Below are 26,348 nucleotides of genomic sequence, written 5' to 3'. Positions count from 1 at the left end.
CCATTATTTTATAATACATGTTAAAAAAGGAGCAGAAGCACCTCTGTAGTCCTACTTGTAATTCCTCCGTGGGGTTTCAAAAAAGTTGCGAAGTGAACTAAAATTCACAGGGACCATATAATCATTCACTTTTAAAATGTCAAAATAAATATACATTTTTCAAAAGGAGGAGGAAACATCTTTATCTTTTGTTTAAAAGCCTGTGAGTTCAATCTGACTCTTCTCTGTGTTGAACGCATGACCATAACGTTTATAGTTTCATGCTTTGCCACATAATCATTACAGGACTATTACCATACTAGTCCGAGACACCAACACTGTTTGCGCACCATGGGCTTCTCTTTGAAACCATGAACAAAACTGAGCAAGGTAAGACAAAGTCATGATTACAGTAAATATGGGTTTCAGCATAATTTGTGCCATCCACAATGTGTTTTGTGTTTTTTAAAGTTATATTTTTGGGCTTTTGCCTTTTATTTTGGCAGGACTGTTCAAAGAAAGACAGGAAGAGATAGGAGAGAAGAGAGGGGAACGAGATCAGGAAGTGACCACGAGATGGTACTCAAAGTCAGGTTGTGCTACAGGACAGTTGTACTACAATACAGTACAGTAAGGCTTTTAATGTTTTTGAAATAAGTCTCTTATGCTTACCATGACTACAATAATTTGATCAAAATTACAGTAAAATATTTTTAAATATTCTGACTATTTAAAATAACTTTTCTTAGTTAATATATTTTAAAATATAATTAATTCATGTGGCTTTTTTTTTATTATGATCAATGTTGAAAACAGTTGTGCTGCTTAAAGTCCCCATGTGTTTGGCTTTTAGTATGAATATGTTAGCCTTACTGTTCCCTACACTTAATGCTGCCCTTAATTCGGCGCTGTGGGAACACTTTTGAGGATCTCCGTGATCCCACTGCGCAATGTGACGTCGTAGTGATGTCTTTTTCGTGTAATTTGTGGACGTCCAAATTCGGTCCATTGAAGAGGTTGTTTTGTAACGCCAGGCGACGTCTTTTTTCGACGTCTTCCGCACGTCTAATGTTGACATCCGTCCACAAAAGTTAATTTGTGGGAAGAAGGAAGGAGACAGGGTCGGCTTGCTGTGGATCGTGTGTTTTATTAGATAAGTCTTTTCCAAACAATAATCGCGCTCAGTGCGCTCTCTCACACACTCTTCAATAACTTTCTCCTCAAACAAAACAGCGGCTTCTTTAGGCTTCTCCTCATGAGACGACAGGCAGAGACACACACACACAAACACAAACACACACACACACTCTTTCTCCCGTCACAAAGATCGCTGAGATCGATTGACACTGTGGTAACCCTAGCAACGTTTTTGGCATCTTGCGTGTTTGCTATCTGCTATTCTGACCAAAGAAATATTACAGCCACAAAAGACTTGTTGTGTTCAGCATTTTTAACTAAAGCATAGTCAACGGAGGCGTCTTGTTTTGCTTATGCTTGGAAAGGCACCTTCACTTGCAGTGTTGCCATGTTCACTAATTATAAACCTTTTTGGGCTTGTTGTTTAAGCTTGGCTCATAAAGCGATAAAGTTTATGGAGTTATTAAAGTGAGCAAGTGCAGGTCATGATATTTTGATATTAGTTTCAGCATAAAGCATTTTGATTTATTTCAGTTTATTGTGACCTTGTTCTTGTTCCGTTTTTCTAGCAAGATCTGGAAACGCGTATGATTCAGAGCTCGTACTGCTTTCCCTGTGATTTCTTGCACATAAAGAAGAGAGAAACATCTCTGATGCATTTTACCCAAATTGACAACCGAATTTAGTTGCAATGTGTACGAATAGAAAGTTCAAACGTATTTATACATGTCTACTGTCACTTTTGATCAATTTAATGCATTCTCTCTGAATAAAAGTATTAATTTCTTTAAAGGGGACTATTATGCTTTTTTTTACAAAATGTAATATAAGTATCAGGTGTCCCTAGAATGTGTCTGTGAAGTTTCAGCTCAAAATATCCCAGATCATTTATTATACCATGTTATAAATGCCCATATTATTTTAGTGGAAGGAAAAACATGCTGTTTTCATGCCTGGATCTTTAAATGCAAATGAGCTGCTGCTCCCCACGCTGCTTTCCAGAAGAGGGCGGAGCCTTTACAGCTCGTGCCTGGGAAACTAAAACATCTGTTTGGTTTTGATTATCATCTCTATCGCGGTCACGCTCACGTGACATTGCAGTTATGTCAAAAACTCACCAACTTCACATAAGCGCAGTTGGTTATGTCTGTGAACATAAACAGCAAGTAAAGAAATGGCATATGTATATTAGATCTGCGTTTTAAAAATTTAAAGCACCGTAATATATACAGTACCTACTGCTATATATGCTGTTAATATGAATCAAACAACAAAAGAAAAACAGAAAATCACTCACTACTCTTGATTTTATAACTTTAGAAGCTTTAATAAGAATACATTTCTTGAATGCTGCTGTTAAATGCTCTGGAGAGGAGATAAACATGATGGATTGTGTACAGCTCACTATGCTATGCTAATAGGGATGCAGAGTCTGTCAGCAGTGGTAGGCAGGGCCTGTGCAATGTGAAGTCACTGCTTATTATTTATGGGGATTAAAAAAAAAGGAGTGGTTGGATTTTTATCATTATAGGGTGGTTGTGTACACACACTGCCGAGACACATTTATGCTCATGTGAATTTTGCATGATAAGTTCCCTTTAAAATAATCTTACTAAACATTTGAACAATACTGTATATGTCGTAGTGCTGCACACAAGGCAGTGAATGATTTGTTGCTGAGAGCATGAAGCCATCACAGTTCAAGGGACATTTGGAAAGGATATTTGTTAATGTTATTAATTTTTTTAAATATATTGTTTCTACTTTTTCTTTTTGCATGATAAACAATTTTAGTACTGTTGTACCAAATATCCAATATGAAGCCAAACTAGTTGAGAACCACTGTGGTGCCTGTCTGGCGTGCAGTAAGAATCAGGCTGAATATCCATCCTGATCCTTATTTTAAATCTCCCTAGAGGAAAAGGGAGAGAGAGAGAGAGAGACAGGCAGGTGAAGCATGGGGCCGAATGCAGATGTGACGCAAGTTCAGAGGGCTTGTGCTCCCTGCGGACATCCCTCTGCCTCCAAGCAATAGCGCATCACTTACCCAAGCCCACTGCGGTGCCCCACTCATAAAAGACTCACTTTTAAGGGGATGAGAGGCAAATAAATCTCCTTTACAGGGGTTATAAAAGTAAAATGCAGGATTAAGGCTGCCCTGCACAACCAGTGCACATACACAAACATATATATACATCATTTCCCTCTTTTTCCAGAGCATAACCTACTGTGATTTCAAAGTGACCCCCATGGGGTCCTCAGGACACGTTTTGAATGTCAACATATGGTGGACAGCTGGAATAAGGCCTTTAGGACACACCGCCATGAGACGAGGTCAATTCACTTTAAGTGACCATAAAGAACCAATACAGTATTTGATCTGTCTGCCCGTATGTGTCTGCAGATATGTGCAGATCTATTTTTATTCCTGACAGTTTTTTATGCCACTGCTTTAACCACAGCTCGCTCAGATGGATCCACTTTCTTTCCCTTTTTTTCCCTCACGCTCTTTCCCTCTCTATCCCTCAGCTCCCTATCTCTATTTAAATACAAATGGAGGGCTCTTAAAAAGAAATTGTCCTCAAAATGCTGGAGTCCCTGTTGTATTTCACACTCAGGGAGCATGTCGCACCAGCCGCACACGTGTTGAAAGTGTGTGCCGAGAATTATTGGTGCCTGTGCCTCGTTTCCAAGGTTACAGGTTATTATTGGTTTGAGTGGGCTTCACGTGGCATGATGCAGCACTGGCTCTGAGAGGTGTTTATGGCAGCAGAAAAGGATCCAAATTTTAAAAGCACCATTAGAAGGTTTGGCCCAGAGCACATGTTGAGTTGTGAGCTCATGACCTGTACTATTTATGTTAGATAAACTGATTTATTTCCCTGTTACTAAGTCACAGTGATTCGCATTCTTTATAGGTGCCTACTCCTTCCCTTCAACGGGTTTTGTTGTGTTCCTTTGAGGAACAGTGGCCAGAGAGATGAATTGATTTACTTGATGTGTGTTTGGAGGTTGCTTCAGATCATTTTTTTATTAGTACAGAGCATCCAGATCAGAATGTTCACGGAGGCACAAACTGAATGGCATGTTCCTCTTTAGAGTTTTGAGCCAAGTGAATTTAAATGCAATGTCCAAAAATAAAGTAATATTTTTTATCCCCTAAGAATGCATTAAATTGATCAAAAGTGTCAATTAAAGTCTCGTTCTCGCCAATAACAATAATGATATCTATCTATTTTAGCGTCCACACCAGCAGACAATATTGTTCTGTTTATTTTAAGCGTTCACTTTAAATGCTCAACTTCTTTAAAGCGGGATGGATTCTGATTGGCTGTCAAATTATAGTTCTTTTGATGGAAAAAAATATCCAACAATTCCAACAATATAATTTCTCTGTGCCGTTATCGTTATAGTTGTGGTGTGGGCTCTGCTATTCTTTTATATTTAGAATGTAAAAATTACATCTTTTTCGTCATTGCTATAGTTATCCTCCTTCAAAGGATATATATTTGAAAAAGATTTCAAATATATATACACACACACTGTACATATATGATTTGATTTGGCCTCAATATGAACTCCACCTTCTGAGCTATTCTATCCACATATATACATGTCAGTAATTGTCTCTTGTGTCTTTATTTATTTCTCCTAAAGAATGATTAGGAAAAACATCTTGGTAGTTAAATGAAACACCTGAGAATTTCATTAAGTCTCTTGAGCTGTGAAAAGAGCAATAAACCTTTCCTCCGAGAAACGATAGGATGTTTGAAATTTGAACAGCAAACAAACTGACATCCTCAAAAGACAACAAGATTTGATAGCAAAGATGAGAGAAATGGATCTGTGAGGTTTTGTGACCACAGAGCAGGACTCCCGTTGAGAAGGACTGAAGCGTCTGTCTGTGTTTGGCTGGCTTCAGGGGGCAGGTGCGTGGCAGGCTCCAATCCTTTCGATATGCTTTCTCCTACTGTACGTCTTTGTACAATGAGAAAGCGAGGAGGGGGGAGAGGGACCTTGTGAAGACGAAGCCTCCTGCAAAGAAGCAATTAACAGCATAGCCCTGTCAAATTCTCTTTCTCTCTCTCTTTCTCCTCAGTCTCCTCTAACAAGGCCACAAAATGACTCACCTCTCATTGGGCGGGTGAGATGCCCTGAGAAACAGCACAGAGCATCACACCAGAGTATTTCCACTTTTCAGAACCACCGAGATTCAAGACTCTTCTGTGAAAATGAATGCAGTCAGCAAAGGTCAGTAACACGGTAATCTAGTGCAAAACTCGGAATATAGAATATACACCAAGCAGCTTTAATGCAGAGGGGAGAGGAAGTCGAAATCCCCTGTTGGAAGCTCTCATTGCGAGTTATGTATGCATATGTGCGATGCAAACACATGAATTATGCATTGCATAAATGACAGCAATGACGGGACAGAACTCTAGTTCTGTTCAACAGCTGAACTGAAATGGCAGAGGACTCTTGTAGTCCGTAGAATTCTTTGGGAAGATCCCCCTTGCTTTATGGGCCCCTTCAACCCCCTTTGATGCTATTTTGTGATGCATATCGTTGTTGTGATAAAACTATAAATTGCTTAACAACACAGCACTTTGTGAGAGTAGATTTGCATGCAGTTGCTGAGCAGATTACTTACAGTACAACTTTGACTGGAAAGGTTAAGTTCGTGCTGATCATTGAATGAACTGTGTGTGTGTGTGTGTGTGTGTGTGTGTGTGTGTGTGTGTGTGTGTGTGTGTGTGTGTGTGTGTGTGTGTGTGTGTGTGTGTGTGTGTGTGTGTGTGTGTGTGTGTGTGTGTGTGTGCGTGTGTGTGTGTGCGCAGATCACACTATCTATCTATCCATCTATCTGTCTGTCTGTCTCAAACACATCTATTAAGAAAGCACAATATAATGGTTAACGGTCAAATTACAGTTTATTTTACTCATTTATTAGTATCGGACAGTATTTAATATAAAATTTTGCATTCTAATTTTCTGTATTTATTTTTTATTTATGATGCCTTAATTCACTTTCACTGAAAATGTAAATTCATGCAGCATTCAAGTGTGAATGTATGTACTGTATATACATGTGTGTGTGTGTGTGTGTGTGTGTGTGTGTGTGTGTGTGTGTGTTTGTTCTTGTTTAACCTTCATTGAGAGGACCAAATGTCCCTTCAAAATAGTACAGTGAAAAATTAGACATTATGGGGCCATTTGGTTAGGAGCCATGAGGAATATAAATCATACAAAGTGATGTTTTCTGTGATGAGTAGGTTTAGATAGATAGAATATACAGTTTGTACAGTATAAAACCATTACGTCTATGTGTTTGGGGGGTTGAGGTATACCCTACGTTATGGGGGGACAAAATGTCCCCACAAAGATGGCAATATATGTATATATATATATATATATATATATAAATATATATATTTATATATATATTTATATATATATATATATATATATATATATATATATATATATATGTGTGTGTGTATATGTATGTATATATATATATATATATATATATATATATATATATATATATATATATATATATATATATATATATATATATATATATATATGTGTATATGTATGTATATATATCACCATAAATAAATCTCCACATGCCTTCATATGAACCCCTTTTGGGTTCCACTTTTTTGGAGCCAGCCAATGTATGCAGTACTTGTATGTTATTAAGGACTAGGCCTATAACACCTAACTGATCCAGAGTAGGTTTGAAAATGGATTAGAAAAGATCAGACTGTACAGGGACTGCCGCACTCTCTCATGCAGTTTCATAATTCAGAGATTCATCAACTGTTTTAGGTCTTGAATTGTGTTTTGTCTCATATGGTATAGCACATTACCCATTACCTTGAATATGATATATGGTAATTTGACAGATACTAGATTAGAAGCAAATTAAAAGTTAATTTTAGAAATGTGCTAGAACAATTTTGTTGAACTGGATGATTTTAAAGACAGTTTTGCATTATAGTACTCCTGCATATGTGTAAACACCCAAAAACTATTACATCCCATTTTGTATTATTTCTCAGATCACTTATCAAAATATTTGATTACAAGTGGCAGGTGAATTAGGATTTAACTTTTAAAAATACATTATATTATCTCCCCTTTTCACTGTTCTCATCTATCTTTTTTTTAAAAACGGTTTCCGGAATAAATCAGTCCAGGCTCGCAGGCCTAAAACAGGGATATATTCTGGCCGCCATTTTTCGTTAAGATGTAGACAGTGAAGATAAGTGAAGTGTGAGGATTTTGTGTATGTATGCATGCGTGTCTGTGTTTGTATGCCGTCGCCACTGCTCTCTGCCAAAGGGAGGAGGGACTGTGTGTAATTTGGCTGCGGGAAGAGCGGCAGAAAACAATTATGTGCACGAGGTGGCCACGGAGATGAGGCAATCGGTGCACGCTATAATGGAGAGGACGGTTGACACATGGGCTTTATCCTACTCTGGTATTGTTTGAATGTGGGCAAAATTACTCCACTATATTGTCAGGGCCTAAAATGAATTGCCAATTATATTCGATGGCATCCCATTGGAGAGTAGGTAACATTTAAAGTGATGGATAGAGACAGTGAGGATCTTTAGTGGATGCCTTTTTTATTCAGAAATGGCGAAAATTTCCTCACATAGTGAGTCTGGTGAGCAAGTTAATTTGGGAATGTGAAATAAACAGTGAACAAACAACAGCTTTAAACAGACATTCATTGAATCATATGGTTGCTGTCATAGGTAAATCGATTTTGAAGTTCCAACTTTATTATTTTTTCAACATAAGTTGAAATCAGGCTCTCCCTGTTGTTTGTGTCTTCAAGATGGTGTAGAAGGAGAAGAAAAAGGCTTTTGTTTTTCTTTGAGAAATCACCGTTCTCAAATAGCAGTTGTTGTTTTTGACATCTTTGTAGTCTACCATGCTCTTTATAACTTACAAGTATTCTCAGATGGTAGTTGTTGTCTTTTTTTGGGGGGATTTGACGTCTTTTTGTTTGTAAGGCCGTTTTTGTGTGTGTGTGTGTGTTTCAAATCTTGCTCACTCAAGAGTCCAGCTGTAAACTGAACTCTAGCAAATTATTTAGAACTTATAAGTATGTGCTTATCATCCAATGATCTCAATTTCCATAACAATATTTCTACATATCAGTTTCATCACTGATTTATTTTGTGGCAGTGAGAGAGAAACTATTTCTCCCACCTCTGTTCACCCAGGGTGCAGTTGTGTGAATGAAACTCAGCTAATAAGCAGGATCAACCATGTTTCATTCCAGCTTATTTAAGTACATCACCAAATGCCAAGATCATTTTTCACATGTTCCATTTTTCGCCATTCCTCACTTTTTACCTGTTCTCATTCTCACACTGTTCATATTCTTTGAGTTAGCATGGCGGATTTATGTCTGGTACATCCTGTCTGAACATAGAAATCAACTCTGTTACATCCATTTCTGACATTAATTTCACTTTAAGTTAGACTGTTATGCTGACACATGTGAGATTCTCCTAAAATAGTAATAATATAAGATCAAATCTTACGTAACATGCAGAGTATGGAAATCTCATACTGTGCATTCTGCATGTATACCATTCAAAAGTTTGGTGTCAGTGAGATTTTTCTTTTTTTCTTTTTTTAAATGAAAGTATTATTTAAGTTAATATTAGAATCCTGAAAAACAAATAATTTGAGCAGCACAACTGTTTTCAACATTGATAATACAAAGGAATGTTACTTCAAAATCAGCATATTAGAGTGATTTCAGAAGGAGCACAAATCTTTTCAACATTGATAATAATAAGAAATGTTCCCTGAGCTCCAAATCAGCATATTAGAATGATTTCTGAAGGCTGGAGTAATGGCTACTGAAAATTCAGATTTGCCATCACAGGAATATAAACAATATATTTTAAAACGGTTATTTTACATTGGAATATTATTTCACAGTATTATTTTAATGTATTTTTGATCGAATAAATGCAGACTCGGTGAGCACAAAATTTTAAAAAATAAAATAACGGTAAATAATATAGTGCAACACTTGATTATATCCATCAGGACATTTTTTTGTAAACCAAGGTTGTGGGTTCGATTCCCAGGGAACTACTGTAAAAGCATTTATATTGAATTCACTGTAAGCTGTTTAGATAAAAAAAAAATATCTGCCAAATAAGTCAGTAAATTAAGAAAGTACATTAATTTTGTAGATCAAACAGTAATACATTAAAATAATGACGTTTTATTGTTCTTTTCCATATCACACTCTACGTCTGCTTCAACTTGTGTGAATAACCATGCTCATTTTTGATTTTCCGTCTGCAGTTCCCACTGTGTGTGTGCCCACGCGCTGCAGGTGCCTCGAACAGCCCAAAGTCCCCATCCTAACACGTGTGACTGACTGACAGAGAGGACAGACGCAGGGAGAATGATGCATTGAATGTCTAACCGCCCCACAACCTTCTGGAATGCCCTGCCAGAGCTGGGAGTCATTAACTTTTAAAGCAGGTAGACTGAGCGAGAGCGACGGAAAGAGAGGGGTCAGACACACACAGGGGCCAGTGTCCATACTGCTGCTCTGTGGCATACCAATCCCTCCCAAAACCCCTTCAAACGGGTCTGACGGACAAGAGCGAGAGGGCAGGGCGCAACCTGGCAATAGCGGGGTGTCGCTGCTGTCATCCGCCATGGCACAGGTGGCACAGGTGGCATTGAGGATACGGGCAGGTATGGCCGCATCAGAGGAACAAGAGGGGTGATTGACAGGTCTCATCAGAGACAGCCTAATGACACCCCCAACCACCAATTAAGGCTCATCAAGGTCCCCAATTGAATGTCGCTGATAAATAATGTATGCCCTCAGTAATTCCACATAATCTTGATACTGGAGAGTCAAAGGTGTATGCATTATTAATGGGGCCAAATTGGACTTTAATAACTGCCTCAGTGAATCCTACACGGTGGAGGAATTCACTTATGTTAATATGGCTTTATTATTAATGGGGTGACGGTTTTCTAAAATGTTAACTGACTGAAGCACTCCAGAGGCAATTCCCAAGATTGACGAGTCCACCATCCGGGAGAACTGGAGCGTTCTTATTTATTTACCAGCCTACCTGTGGTGCGTCTGCCCAGACCATTAGATCAATAATTTGTTCATCAAATCATTAGCTTGTATCAGAGTGGCACAATTATGCGGGCGGCACGTTCGGATGACAGGGCGTCGTTAATCGCATATTAGCTCGAGACGGACTGGCTTACTCTTAACAAACACCGATGTGATGATAAAGGTAGCGCTATATAGTTTGTTTGGAGTGTTGCTGTTGCCGTAATTGGCTGACAGTGAGTCGGCTGATGGGATCCTGGAGAATATCACTAAACGATGTCACTAAATGATGAGCTTTTAATCTGAAAAGATCTCCCGGGGATTAAAGCACCAGCACATTATGGTGTTTTGAGTGAAAAGTCTAATATTTGCTGTAAACCTGCTTAGTCGTTAGACTGAGGAGCAATTTTCTTATCCCTTCCCACTCTGGAGGGCCTGATACAGGAGCACTTTGTAAACACAACTTACAGGGGAAGGTTCTGTGGGTCTAAAACTGGTTCTTAGCTTCTGTAAGCTTGTTGAAACTTCAGATATCATGTCTGTGCATGCATCCCAGACAGGAAGGAAAGTGATTGAATTGTTTGTGCGTTCCCCGTGCATTTGCATACGTCCACGGCGCATCAGAAGCGCGGTTCTGCTTCGCTTCTCTGAGCTAATCTACCTGGCAGAGGCTCTGAGATGTTGCTGGCACGTACACGGATCACAGCCCAGTTGCACAACATCACAAAGAAGCCAAATGAAAATATGTGTTTTCCATTTGTGTCTAGAAACCTCTGTGATGATTAAGAGATGCTTGTTTTTGAACTTATTCGGATCTTGGAGGTACGAAGTTCTAAATCAATTACGCAGCGTAAACATTGAGCTTCAGTATAAGCACAAACGGATGCATACAAACAACAAGTTTCAAGGGTACAGGTATAACTTTTTTTGTTTTTCTGTTTGTAAAAAAAATGTTGTCTTATTTTATTGTCTCTTTTGTGACATGGCGCTTTAATGGTTTAGCGCCATTAAATGGTTTAATGGTTTTCAGTCCTTTTTCCTCCAAAATTAGCTTATGGACTTTGTTCCTTTTTATGTTTCTTCTGATTTCCTTTCTCCTTATCTTGCAAAACTGCAGTTCTGTAAAGACCAGAAGTGTTGTGACTTCCTGAACAGGATCAAGTGTGTGTTTCATTGGACTATGCTTGGTGCCCAACCAATTTAGCAGCAATGAAATCTCCTGGATATCAGATACTGGTGTCCTTATAGATGCAGCATGCAGGTATCACATTATTTTGATATTTTAAGAGATCATTATCACCAAGAACTGAATCCATCACTTCGCTGTCACAGTTCAATTCAAATAAATCCATCTTTTGTTCATGTTTCCTGTTCAGTGTGTTGCAGAGATGCTACAGTGTGTTCAGCAGATTTCCAGGAGCCTGGAGTGTTTTGAGATCTGCATGTGCATGTATCAGGTCGGTCTAATCTAGGTAACTGTTGTTGCCTGGGAAACGCTATTGTTTGTGGGCTTAATTAATGAGAAATATTAGATGGCAGACATTAGCGCAGCTGGAGTTGCTCTCTTTCTACCTTGTTAACCTCTTCTTGCACTCACTCTCACGCCATCCCCCACTTCCTCTCTCTTCATTACATGTTCATCTGGCCGTGCGACTTGGCTTCGTGTGTGCGGCTGATACGGCAGATCGAACAGGACAGGTGTTTTCCGTTTCATCACGGCCTGTGTCTGAGGTTCGGGCAGTTGGAGGAACGGAAAAGCGTCAGGAGGGGGCAGATAGACGCAGGGCTGGCAGTTCATTGTCTGCATGCGGCAGAAGCCTAACAGAATTCCTGACATCCCATCGATATATTGACAGCCGCTGCCACTTGGGCTGCTTTAGTGATGTGCAGAGCTCTGGCACATAAGGCTGATGGCTTGGCTTCGATTGGTTGTGTGTTTTTCCACACTGTCTTAATACCAACAGCATTCTGGGCAGGTCATTTCGATGGCAGCACGGACACTCGCTTTGCCAACATTTGTGCGAGTGCTCGCTTTTAGATTAAAATGGCCTTTGTCTTCTTAGAATATCCTCCAGCGCTTAATGTTTTTACTGGCTTAGTCTATCTCTTTTGTCTGTTTGTTCCCTGTGGTAAATTTAGCCATAGATTTCACAGTAAACCTTGCTCATCAAGCAAGTCTGGATTACTTTTACTCCACGTTTAGATAGGTCTGAACATCCAGTTCCTTTGTTCTCCATCTTTTTCCAGCCAATAAGTATTGCTCCACGTAAATTACTTCTTAACCACCCCAGCTTTCTGTTTTTGTCCAGCAGTGAAAGTTTGAACTGAAATGGTACTTCTTCTCACTTTTCATATAATAATGCTGCTTTAAAATTTGTTCAAAAGATTGATCTTCCACAAATAGTTCCTTTTGAAACAAATTTCTGTCTTGTCTTGGTTCTCTGCTTTAGGTTTTGGAGTAGAGCTTCTCCCACACAAAGGAAGTATATTTGTTTATTTGCCATGTTTTTAGTCACCCTACTCTTTGTTCTGAGAGGAAGCAAGAGAAGAGGGCTTTTACAACCAGCGATGTCACGGTCTGAGGAAGCTTAACCCAAGTAAAGGTTTCTGAGTGTATTGTCAACGACTGAGAGCAGATCCTAAATTTCCGTTGACATTTACAGAAGGGCTGCTTCCAATTAACCTTCAAGTGTCTCCTCACCTCCTCATGCTGATTACATTTTTCCCTAACAAACAGGCTAATTTGTTATTAGCAGGCTGTTGGAGAACGCGCGTTCATTTTTCATCAATAGGAAATTGCGATGGGGGAGTGATTGCTTGGATTTCTTTCTGTCAGTTGGCATACATTGTTCGATTTTCCCTCTATTCATTTACTTCCGTTACCAGTAGCACCACTGGGATCAGTTTAAATGGTATTTCTGCTGCTGTTCACACCACAATATACTCTCATAGACACACTTCCTCTTTCCTCAATTCTCCCAGCACTGATATTTAGCTCTGGAGAGAGACAATTGTTTCCCACCTGCAGTTCCACTCTTCTGAATTCACTCTCGCTGAAACATACAAACAGAAACATGCAGATGTTTAGCTTGGCGAATGGGGAGATTGCTCCTGTGGGCAGGAAGGCACAGCAGGGGTGCACGTTCATTAACACAGTTCTGCCAGGTGAGAGAAAGTAAAACTGAGAGGGAAAGTAAAAAAAGCAGGGGGAGGGGAGTGTATACCCAGCCTGCCTTGTGCTGCCCTGATAACACTCCCCTCCTCTCCTCGCCGCAGGCCTGTGGAGGAGGGCGCAGAGGCCCTTGCCTGCAGACAACTCACCCAGGAATCTTATCTTTCCTGCAGCCTGTGCTGCTGTCTGAAACCCCATCAGACCCTGGGACTTGGTCACTCACCACACAAATATACAGGTTTGCAGATGGTCACATGTGTACCAAATTGCTTGGTCAAAGAGACAAAAACAAAGCTCTACCACAATCAGCAAACCAACAGTATACAGAACTGATATTCCAGTTTTGTGTGCAATTCAGAATTGAATTGAGAATACAATTTCAATTCCGTAGCAGTTTTAGGGTGCAGAATTGCAACTGGAATTACAATTAAGATGAATTGAAATTCCAAGAAAAAATGACAAATTCATATATATTTTTAGCCACAAAAAGACAAACTTTGAGACAGTTAGTCTCACAAAGCTAGACAACAAAGCTTAGCAGTTTGCTATAGTAAATTGTAACCAGCCATTTACTGTACATGATGCAACATGAACCAATCAGCTTGTGCCAGTAATTAATGTTGTAAATATCATCAGCTTGTGTTAAGGACCCATCAGCCTGCACCATCTAGAGTTTCATGACAGAACTATGTATTTGTCATTGAATCATTAATTCAAGAGATTTGTTCAAAAACACTAATTCATCCAGTGATGACACAATCCAGTAACCAATTGTTTTAGAAAACGTTCAAATTATTCAAATTAATTAAAAAAAAAATTAATAGACTGATTACCATTTTGTCAGAACCTCTAGTAAATGACATGCTATTTTGGTTAGTTGTCTATTCAGAATTGTTTTTGTTTGTTTAAAATGATAACAATTCTGAATAGACAACTAACCAAAATAGCATGTAATTTACTAGAGGTTCTGATTTTCTAGATAGATAGATAGATAGATAGATGTCATGTTCATGTTGAAATCTTTGCATGTGCATGACAGCTGTGAGTTTCTCAGTGGCACTTTTTCTCTCGACGGTTCGGTGGGGCATCTGTCATGCTGTGAGCCAGGTGACTCCTGCCTGCTTCCCTACTCTCCCGAAATGCGTATTGACATCTCGCTTTCCTTCTAAACTGTGTCTTGACAAGGCAGGGGAATCCGAGCCAAAAGACACAGACTGCAGCTGTGTGAGTTTAGGAAAATGGGGTTTTGGGAGCCTAACTGTACAAAGCCTTCCTTTTAATCATTCCTGTCTTGTCCCTATGATGATTCTGACAGATTACATGAAAAAAATCAGAACAGAAACACCAGATTGTCAATGGATAATTGCTTGTCGTGTTTGTTTGGGTCTGTTAGGCCTATTGCTGAAATTGCTTATTCTGCTTAACTGCTAAGGAGCTCCTGTAGCTCAACTTGTGGAGTTTGGTGCTAGCAATGCCAAGGTCATGCTTTATATTAACTGGGAACATGCCTACTGATAAAATGTATAATTATACAATTTTCTAGAGAAAAACATAAACCTAGATGTTAGGATGGCAGAGATTCACACATTATAAGGCACTGTGAACCACATGGACTTTATCACTGTTTAGACCTGTATTAGCATCTGTCTAGCGTGATCCAGTCATGTTTGGTCATCAAAACCAATCGCTGTTTACACATGGTATAAACGTGCATCTCAAATGCATCTCTAGTGACCACTTGTGATTGGATTTCATCAAGAGGAGGGTGTGTGATTTCATGATAAATCCATAGACTGTAAAAAAAATATGGATGTCAATATGTCCGTGACATCACCCGTAGGTTTCTGAAGAGCATTTTTGAAGCCCAAAGTGGGCGGAGCCGGCCGTCGCCATTTTAGTAGCTGGTCACCGCGCGTCACTCCCGGATAAACGAAAATGGGCAATGAGGCGGGATTAGCTGAGGTGAAGTGACAACTAACAGACAGCAGAAAAAAGGCTAGTAGTGACAGCAGCGGCAATCCACCTGTCACTCAAGTGGCCACGCCCTTAATTATGCAGAACTTTAAGGCTTAATATTATTTAAATGGATGAGTTATAAAAAAATTCACCCCCCTCACAGTTGTCATGAAGGGTAGAATTAGCTATATAGACCAAAACACATTTTTTTCTGCTGTAAAGTTGGGCATTTTAACATGGGGACTATATGGGATTGACTCTCTTTTGCATCCAGTCTATAGCGGCCAGTCGATGAATTGCAGTTTAAGTCCGTTTACTTCTGTGTTGGTTTCAAGCGAGAGGCAGGAAGATTGCCACTTAGATAAATCACTTGATGTGTCAGTTAATTAACTGCATTTTTATGTCAAGCATTGTGAAAATGTTCTTGTGCATTTATATGTGACCTGCTCCTTCATTTTGAGTCACTCTGACCCAGAAAGATATTTGTGTTCTGTGCACTGAAGTAAAAAGGAAAGTTTTTTTCTTTCCAATGATAATTGTTGTATTTCTATGTACACCAAGACTTTTCTTTTTAGTGCATAAAACTTGAAATATTTTTCTTGGTCAAAGTGATGTAAATTGATGGATCAGATCACATATGTTTTTATTATTATCAATATTTAAAATGGTTGTGTTTTTTTGTTTTATGGAAAGTTTTATATGAAACAGAAACCTTTTTAACATTATAAATGTCTTTACTGTAACTTTTGATCAGTTGAATGCATCCAAGCCAAATAAAAGTATTTATTTCTTTAAAAAAAATCTTGATCACAAACTTTTGAACGGTAGTGTATTTCAGATTCAATAGCCACTTTAAACCATTCTCATTGCTTAACCGTTCCATTCCATGCCGATCCGGCCCAGCCGGTACGGGTATAATTTCATTTTCCACTGTGGGGCTGATAACGGAACTCTTTTGAATGTAATACAAATGCGTCAGTCATTGCCTTGGTAACGCAAGAGCTTACAGATATGAGATGTAAATAGGATGATCAGATATTTCTTTTAATTCTATTATCAATGTGTGTCTACGTCCTCAAATAGCGTGCTTAGCCAGCTACAGAGAAACTGGCAGGCAGGCAACAGGCAAATTACAAAATTCTGAGTGGCGACGTCACTACACGTATTATATCAGCGTGGTTCCGCACATTTAGCCAACCGTGCTGAGAATTCCGGGCCAAGAACAGTTTGTAATGGTGCTGTGCCGTTCCAGACTCGCCTGGAAATTTAACTGGAGCTATTCCTTAGCGTTCTTAGAACCGTTCGGCCTCGAAAGTGGAAAGTGGCTTATATTTCAGATTTAATCAGGTTTACCGCTATTTTCTGCTCTATTAAATGTTGTTTAAGAGATCTGCTCCACCTCTTTCAGTCTATTAATTCGAATCAATCTCAATGGGATCAATTTTTCTTTCCATGATGTTTTTTTTGTTTCAATTGCGTGGGGCGTAACAAGCTACAAGTAAGTTAGGCTGCATGTGACTAAACCCTAATTTACCACATTACTGGTTAAACTTGACTGGTTTCTCTACCAGTGTTTTTTTAGGGGTTAAATGAGCTAGAAATACATCAGAATTTGTTCAGTTGTTTACACTATTTTGTAAAATGAGGTGGACTGTGTCAGACTAAAATTATATTGACTGCAATGAATCACACTGGAAAAGTGTTGCACTGAGATTTCGGTATTGTATCTCTCTGGAGATGATGCCATGTGAGTCTTGTTGTTTCTCTTGTGTTTATGTGGCGGTCCTGCAGCATTGGAAACAACCCCCCCCCCACCACCACCACCACCCCCCCCCCCCCCCTGAGCATTGAACAAATTACTGACGCATTAGAGTGAAGATGTGTGTATGTGCAATTTAAGGAGCTCTGGGAGCCCATGGGCTTGTCCCCAAACTTCATCTCTAATTAATATTGCCCCTCGACAACAACTTACACAACACGTTCATGCTACGACCACTCTTGCAGTGGTTGTTGTGAGTGAAAAATATCAAGTTCAACAGCAGTCAGCATGCTTTCAAGGCAGCCTGTGAGTTGAGACATCAAGGCGACACTAAAAGGGGTCAATGTTCTGGGATACTGGACACTTGACCTGCTTTTATATGGTAATTAGGTACATTCACGTACAACTCCCATATGGCACAGGAGGAGATCTGATAGAATAAGAGCATCTGAGTCACCACCGCAGGCACTTTTTCAGACACCTGTGTGTGTGTGTGTGTGTGTGTGTGTGTGTGTGTGTGTGTGTGTGTGTGTGTGTGTGTGTGTGTGTGCGCGTGTGTGTGTGTGAGCGAGCCTCTGTCCCCATGAGACTGTGCTCGTCAGGGTGCCGTAGTTGACGATCCATGCTATTTTGATATGTGTGTGTGTGTGTGTGTGTGTGTGTGTGTGAGTGTGATAGATATATAGAGGTCATTAGGAGGAGGAAGCACAACTGGAGATGGACCTCAACAGCTGTGTCCACATTACATACATCTGTTTCAGAGGGAAAACTCAGTGTGATCTAAACGGAGTGTGTGTATGCGTGTTTGTGTGTGAGAGCTCTTATGTAAGGGGGAAGTGCAACTTTTCTCGCTTTCCATCAAGTTACCAAGGAAATAACCTACTGATGTATCACATGGCAAAGAATTTCTTAATGAGTTGCATTTTACTGGATTTCTGCTAATTAAGATGTTTGAGAAGCCAATTACAGTAAATATCATCTTCCTCTGCCTTCCTAATTACAGATAGAGGAGGTGGAAGGATATGAAAAAGAATAACAGTCCTTTATAAAAGATTTGTCCTTTCATCTTAAGGGTTTGTTTGGAGACCTTATTTGCATACTCTAGCATTCGCCAAATGAAAACAGAAATCTAAATGTGGACTTTAAATGATATTTGAAATTTAATTATTACTAGAGCTGCAATTAGGCCTCGCAAAATTTGAAAATTATTCAAATGACTGTTAGTAAAGGTTTTTTCCGCAATTATCTGCTTGAATTTGAATCTACTCTGTGCAAATTAATTTTAGATCGTGTCCATAGAGATGCGTATGAAAACCTAAAAGCTTAAAAGTAATAGTTCACCCCAAAATAAAAATTGTATTCACTCAGCTTCATGTCACGCCAGTCCCATATGACTTTCAGTGATGTCTGAGCTGTTGTGACATGTTTGTAAATATTTTAAAATATTTTGTGTGTTTTTGTAGGAAGGAAATAGTCATACAGCTTTGGAGCAACATGAAGGAACATAAATAACCCTCTAATTTGTTACTAGTATTTGTCTGTCAATGTACATACAGTACTGTACTATAAGAAGAAAGACAACACAATCTTTAACAAAAAATTATTAACATGAATCCTTAACAAAGAATGGCATAACCTTATTACCCATAATTCAACAGACTACTAGATTACACTGTTTTAGCTTATGTCTGCTGCTTAATTTGGAGGAAAGATACTAATGAGGGTGTTTTCAAGAAAACAGTGAGCAATCTCTACATCCTGTGAAAGTCATGAAATGATTAATTTGCCTCCCTCCCTTCCTCTCTTTCCGTCTCTCTTCATCTCTCTCGTTCTCTCATTCTGTATTCTGCCGGCATATTGCACTTATTGTATGATAATACTGAAGGTAGATTGTTGTGTTATCTTGTCTACAGTCCATATATAAATGTTAATGTCATCTGTGCATGACTCGGACACACACACATTCATGCAGAGCACATTTCGCATTTGTTGCAAAAGATGATGCAAGAGCAGTGTTAAATTCAGTCACCGAACATTTCCATGTATATTGTGAGCACATTATAATCAGCTCCACTTTAGTTCAGCAACTTATGTTCACCCATAAATGAAACTACTATGATTATTTACTCATTCTCATTTTATTTTAAAGATCTATGACTTTCATTCTGCCGAACACAAAAGGAGATCTTTCACTGTCCGAATTGCTTATATACACTCACATAAAGGATTATTAGGAACATCATACTAATTCTGTGTTTGACCCCCTTTCGCCTTCAGAACTGCCTTAATTCTACGTGGCATTGATTCAACAAGGTGCTGAAAGCATTCTTTAGAAATGTTGGCCCATATTGATAGGATAGCATCTTGCAGTTGATGGAGATTTGTGGGATGCACATCCAGGGCACGAAGCTCCTGTTCCACCACATCCCAAAGATGCTCTATTGGGTTGAGATCGGGTGACTGTGGGGGCCATTTTAGTACAGTGAACTCATTGTCATGTTCAAGAAACCAATTTGAAATGATTCGAGCTTTGTGACATGGTGCATTATCCTGCTGGAAGTAGCCATCAGAGGATGGGTACATGGTGGTCATAAAGGGATGGACATGGTCAGAAACAATGCTCAGGTAGGCCGTGGCATTTAAACGATGCCCAATTGGCACTAAGGGGCCTAAAGTGTGCCAAGAAAACATCCCCCACACCATTACACCACCACCACCAGCCTGCACAGTGGTAACAAGGCATGATGGATCCATGTTCTCATTCTGTTTACGCCAAATTCTGACTCTACCATCTGAATGTCTCAACAGAAATCGAGACTCATCAGACCAGGCAACATTTTTCCAGTCTTCAACTGTCCAATTTTGGTGAGCTCGTGCAAATTGTAGCCTCTTTTTCCTATTTGTAGTGGAGATGAGTGGTACCCGGTGGGGTCTTCTGCTGTTGTAGCCCATCCGCCTCAAGGTTGTGCGTGTTGTGGCTTCACAAATGCTTTGCTGCATACCTCGGTTGTAACGAGTGGTTATTTCAGTCAAAGTTGCTCTTCTATCAGCTTGAATCAGTCGACCCATTCTCCTCTGACCTCTAGCATCAACAAGGCATTTTCGCCTACAGGACTGCCGCATACTGGATGTTTTTCCCTTTTCACACCATTCTTTGTAAACCCTAGAAATGGTTGTGCGTGAAAATCCCAGTAACTGAGCAGATTGTGAAATACTCAGACCGGCCCGTCTGGCACCAACAACCATGCCACGCTCAAAATTGCTTAAATCACCTTTCTTTCCCATTCTGACATTCAGTTTGGAGTTCAGGAGATTGTCTTGACCAGGACCACACCCCTAAATGCATTGAAGCAACTGCCATGTGATTGGTTGATTAGATAATTGCATTAATGAGAAATTGAACAGGTGTTCCTAATAATCCTTTAGGTGAGTGTATATATATATATATATAAATTAAAGTGAATGACCAGAACAGCTACAGTATGGTAACCTTTCACTTTCATTAAACTTTATGAAATACTTATAAATTATTGTACATTATAATATTGAATATAATGCTAGGTTATTTTGTGTTCCGTTTACGAAATAGTCTTATACTGTAGATATGGAACGACATGAAGGTGAGTAAATGATGATATAATTAATTTAGTTTTTTTTAAACTATCCATTAAAATTGATTTTATATTAAAAATATATTGAAATTATTAAATGTGTGTGTATATATATATATATATATATATATATATATATATATATATATATATAATTTGAGAAAACCTTAATAATAATTAAAAAATATATTTAAATTAATTATATTTAAATTAAATACATTTATTATAATATTTAAATTAATTATATAACATTTAAATTAATAATATTTATATTTGCGTATTTGAACTTTTTTTTATATAAAAAAAAAAACCATCACATTTTAAACATCCAGTATCCGCTTAGCATACATTGTAAAAAGTCAGCAGATCCTCTAACAGAAGTGAACGTTAGCTGCGCGACTCTTTGAACTAGTTGCAGTGACTTCAGACGACAGAGTGCAAACCAGTTTAAAGATATCTGGCAGATGCTCCTTGAGGAGATGTGATGAAAGAGCTCTTTCTGCTGTACTGTGTGTGTGTGTGTGTGTGTGTGTGTGTGTGTGTGTGTGTGTGTGTGTGTGTGTGTGTGTGTGTGTGTGTGTGTGTGTGTGTGTGTGTGTGTGTGTGTGTGTGTGTGTGTGTGTGTGTGTGGCAAATGTGCAACTATTTCTTTAAAATGAGTCTCTGGGATATGGTACTGTGTATGTATGTGTGTGTGTGTGTGTGTGTGTGTGTGTATTAGGGGCGGGCAGCTCTTCGCTGCCGTCTCCCGGGTGGCTGGCATTTGATGCAAGCTATCTCATCATTCCCCATTCTCATGCTAATGAAGCTAAAGATCATGGCTGTGACGGATGGACGGGTGGAGTGGGAAGAGGGGCTGTGGGAGCGCGCTGTTCGGTGTCACTATCCTGACACACACACACATATATACACCAATCACAAAGAGCACCATAACTGAGAGGGCCAATGAACTCAACTGAACTTAGTCGGACATTTAGGGTCTGTCCACTGTCACAAATGGCTTAATTGTTGTTGGCTGATTGGTTGGTTAAAATGTCTCAGGTTTGGTTTAGTCATATGGTCAGATGTTTGCCATGTGTGGACAAATGGCATTGTGTAAACCAGTTCTTTTGAAATTTCTATTCATCAAAGAATCCTTAACAAATGTATCAGTTTCCACAAAAATATGATTTAATAACATAATTGTTTGATAGTTATAAGAAATGTTTTTTGAGAACCAAATCAGCATAATGTAATGATTTCTGAAGGATCATGTGACACTGACGACTGCAGCAATGATGCTGAAAATGTTACCATGCATTCAGAGGTAAAAATTGCATTTTACAAAATATTTTAAAATAAAAAATAGCTGTTTTAAATTGTAATAATATTTCACAATATTTCTGTTAATAAATGCAGATTTTGTGTGAGAAAATTAGACTTCTTTTAAAAGCATGAAAACAATTTTACCAACCCCAAACTTTTATTATAATGTTAAATGATTTTGTACATTTTATTTATAATCTATAAATAATTTGATATTTAAATTGTTGACATTTTGTTTTGATTAAAAAAAAAAGACATTTGACCCTAAAGTCCGACTGAAATATTGACTGTCCCAAGATGCTGGCGAGACATCAGCATCAACAAGACCAAACAACTCTGCATATCTTCACAAGTTCACAGATCCTACTATGGAAAAGGCTTATGAATATTAATTAGCATATGTGTTTGGAGAAAGTGTATGTCAGATTGACCTCCTATTAAAATTAATATTCATGAGACAAGGCATCATGTCATAAAAAATCCATCATGCCCACAATTTTAAAAGGGCTATTTTGGCGCCACTGCACACTGATGTTAAGTAACATTATGTGTTCTGTCTGTGCAGCTTACAGGCTCTCTAAAATGGAGATATGGATGGAATTGTGACAGTCTATCTGCCCCCCACCCCCACCGACTCATCCAGGTATGTTTGCTTGATGTCTGGCTCTTTCTAACAATGCTTTTAAGAAGCAAAGCCAAGTCTAATGGGTCGGGCAGGGTGCCAGAGAGAAGGTCGCGTCAGGGTCAGTGGATGTTAACCTCCCAAAGAGCACCCTGGGGCCTGTTCTAAATATACAGCATGTGAGCACAGCATCTCAAGCCCGTCATTAGATAATAGCGTTACAGTTACTCCGCGTTCTCCCAGGAGCGGAGCGTGATCAGACCGTGCCAATACCGAGGACATGGCCCATGTCAGATGTCAGAGACGATGGGTTGGATGTCCGCAGACACAAACATTTGCTCTTGTAATCCAGTAGAGGTCTTTGTAATTCTGCTTAAGTGCCTTACGTGTAGGTGTGGGAAGCCTGGCGAGGTCGGACATCTAATTGAACCCACTTCCTCTGGTTTGTGCCACATTAACTTGGCAAGAGACGTTGCACAATTGCAGTGGCTTCTGAAAAGACTTGCGCAGACTTGACATGCTTTCAATGAGCTTGTCCAACCACAGTGTATATAAAGAATCTAGTTTCTGAATGCATATTTAGTAGCCTAAAAACACTGAAAGCTCAAAGATATTTATTCTATTTTGCTGGAATAATAGCATGTCCTATCAGCATAATCAGCATTCTTGAGCTGTTCTCATTTGTTAAAGGTGTTCCAGATAATGCAGACAGCCTGCTGACTAGTTGCTGTAAAATTTAATATAAGCTCAGTGTGGGTTACATTAATAACTTCTCACAAACTGTCATTCTTGCACAGCAATTAAGCCTTCGTATATTGTTGTGATATGTTTTAGTTGTGGTTGTCAAGCCCTAGGGTAAGCACATGTGTAATTCAATTTCACAATAAGGTTTTTATTTTTAAGCTTGCTTGGTTCCTTAGAATCAAATTGAAATTTAATTGAAATTATACTGTTCAAAAGTATAGGGTCTGGGTCGGTAAGATTTTTTAAATGGTTTTGAAAAAGTTTTTTAAGCTCACCAAGGCTACATTTATTTGATTAAAAATACAGGAAAAGCAGTATTTCATATTATTATCATCATCACAGTGTTAAACAGTTGTGCTGCTTAATCATTTTGTGGAAAATGTGATGCTCATTATAGGATTCTTTGATTAATAGAAAAAAAAGAAAATTATTTGAAATATAAATCTTTTGTAACATTACAAAAGTCTTTTGCTGTAACATTTGATGAATTTAATAAAAAAATCGTACTGACCTCAAACATTTGAATGCTAATGTACATTTAAATATATATATATATATTAGGGCTGTCAAACGATTAATCGCGATTAATCGCATCCAAAATAAAAGTTTGTGTTTACATAATATATGTGTGTGTATGGAGTATAATTATTTTCTATATATAAATACACACACATGCATGTATATATTTAAGAAATATTTGTATGTATATACTGTGTATATATATTTATATTATATATAATTTATATTATATATAAATATTTTATATATAAATAACAAATTTTTCTTAAATATATATGCGTGTATATGTATATATAGAAAATAATTATACTCCATACACACACATATATTATGTAAACACAAACTTTTATTTTGGATGCGATTAATCGCGATTAATCGTTTGACAGCCCTAATATATATATTTTTTTTGTTTATTTTTTTTAGTAAAATAAAAATTCATACTGTTGAGTAGGTTCTTTTGTGTGTTCATGTTGAAGCAAATGGAATCATGTTTTAATTCGATGTATTTACATTAACACAATCAATTATGTAGCTGGTGTATCCCCATACAGATTGAAGTAGCATGCATGTCTTAATTTTTTTTTTTTTTAAAGTTAATGTAAAAGGTAGATTGCAGTGTTTTTGTTGCTATTAAATGCCTTGAAAGCAGGCCATAGCTGTAGTAGTTATAGTGAAAAGCACACTAAGACATATGGCATGTGTTATTTGTTCCTTGGCGGGGCCAATAACATAGCTGACACTCATCTGCACTTAATGGTCTCCTATACAGATAATATTGTCCCATCTCTATACGCAAAATTCCTTTTAACCGGGTATTCTGTTGCATACTTTACACAGAACAATTGTATATGGTTCTTGCAAAGGGTCCCCAAAGGGCCCCAAGTAATTTAGCTCAGCGGCAGTATTTTAAAATTCCCCCTGGGTCTTTTTAAAGGATACAACAGTTAAAAGGTACAACAGGTTGTTTATGCCTTCTTGTAGCGGCTGACAGGCTGGCTATTTCCACAGAAAATACCTCATAAAGCATGTCGGAGCTTTTTTTCCATTGTCACCTTTCTCTCCCTTTGGAGTGGTTGCTGCCCAGAAACCGCACCTGAAACATAAACACATGATAGGAAGTTTATGGTGTCTTCTGAGTATTTGAGACTGACTGATTGTCCAATCATCTCATGTAATTGCTTGCACCTGGTTTAGCAGAAGGAAAATTGGTCCTGAGTGACTTTGCTGTCTCCATAGGCACAGTTTTTCACTTTGAAGGAGCCAACATTGTCACATGTCGCAACCATGCAGTCTTTTCATCTTGCTTTCTCTTTCTCTTTCTCTTTCCCGCCTATTGGAATGGTCCTTGGCAGCACGATGTGTTGTATTTCCAGCAGTCAAGCTGAGCCCCAGGCCCTCCGCTCTCCTCCATCGCTGCAGGGCAGTGGCAGGTGGCTTCGCCCACCTTCTCGAACACCCTCCCGGGGGAGCAATCAGGGGCTCTGTGGGGCCAGACACCCAGACACCACAGTCACTGTACAAGAGCTGACATGACAGCGAGGTGACACGTCTGGCTGTGGCACAGGTGCTGTGAGACAGGGGAGGGGTCAGAGGTCACAGGATTCCAAACCACTGATTAAAGAGATGGGACTGACATCAAGAGAAGTTAGAAGCCACATACAGGTGAGAACCTTTCTCTCTCTCTTTCTCGGATTAGTCCTGGTGGGGATAAAGTAACAAGGAATTCACGTGCTGTGCAATTCATCAGTATGCATCATGGGAAGCATTATGTGTGCTGTTAAAATATAAAAAAAAGTGTTTGTGTGGAGGAGGGAGTTGTTAGTCAAAAGAAGGCAATCAAATCCTTATTCATTTTCTTAAAGGGATAGGACACCCAAAAAAGAAATTTAGTCATTTTTAACTGCAATCCTTTTATTTGATGATTTATATACATTTGTATAAATATTTATTAAATAAAATTATGTTCATATTAATATATTTAATACGCATATACACAGAGTTTTGCTGATGCTAAAGACATTGACATTCAAGCTTTATCAAAGCAAAATGTCAACTTTTTATTTTCAAATTTTGCTTGTAAATAATATGTACAAAATAATTTAACATTATAATCATTTTTAATATTACACTAAGTAAAATCACTATCGTTCAAATTTTTGGGGTTGGTAAGATTTTTTATGTTCATCTCGACTGCGTTTATTTGATCAATAATACAGTAAAAATAGTAAAATTGTGAAATTTTATTGCAATTTAAATAACTGTTTACTGTCAATTTTAATATACTTTATAAATGCAGTTTATTCATGTGATGGAAAAGCTGAATTTTCAAAGAAACTTGAAGTCCCAGCAAAAAAAAAAAATTAAACCAAAAAATTACATAAATGCAAAAGTCAGCACACTGTTGCTCATAC

The 26,348-nt window shown here is 38.4% G+C and overlaps 1 long non-coding RNA gene across 2 annotated transcripts; it reads left to right on the top strand.

Annotated features, from left to right (window-relative positions):
- The first annotated feature begins 230 nt into the window (after positions 1-230).
- Positions 231-25,592, top strand: LOC307144706. 2 transcript variants are annotated; one of them, XR_013818816.1, is made up of 6 exons: positions 231-369; positions 486-609; positions 5,216-5,367; positions 9,469-9,870; positions 22,618-22,695; positions 25,290-25,592. It is a non-coding gene; the product is annotated as an uncharacterized lncRNA (long non-coding RNA). The 2 variants fall into 2 exon arrangements; XR_013818815.1 differs by lacking the exon at positions 5,216-5,367.
- Positions 25,593-26,348: the final 756 nt, after the last annotated feature.

Source organism: Squalius cephalus, assembly GCF_949319135.1.
Source record: "Squalius cephalus genome assembly, chromosome: 17".
NCBI lineage: Eukaryota > Metazoa > Chordata > Actinopteri > Cypriniformes > Leuciscidae > Squalius > Squalius cephalus.
This window is presented reverse-complemented; position numbering and strand designations above follow the sequence as displayed.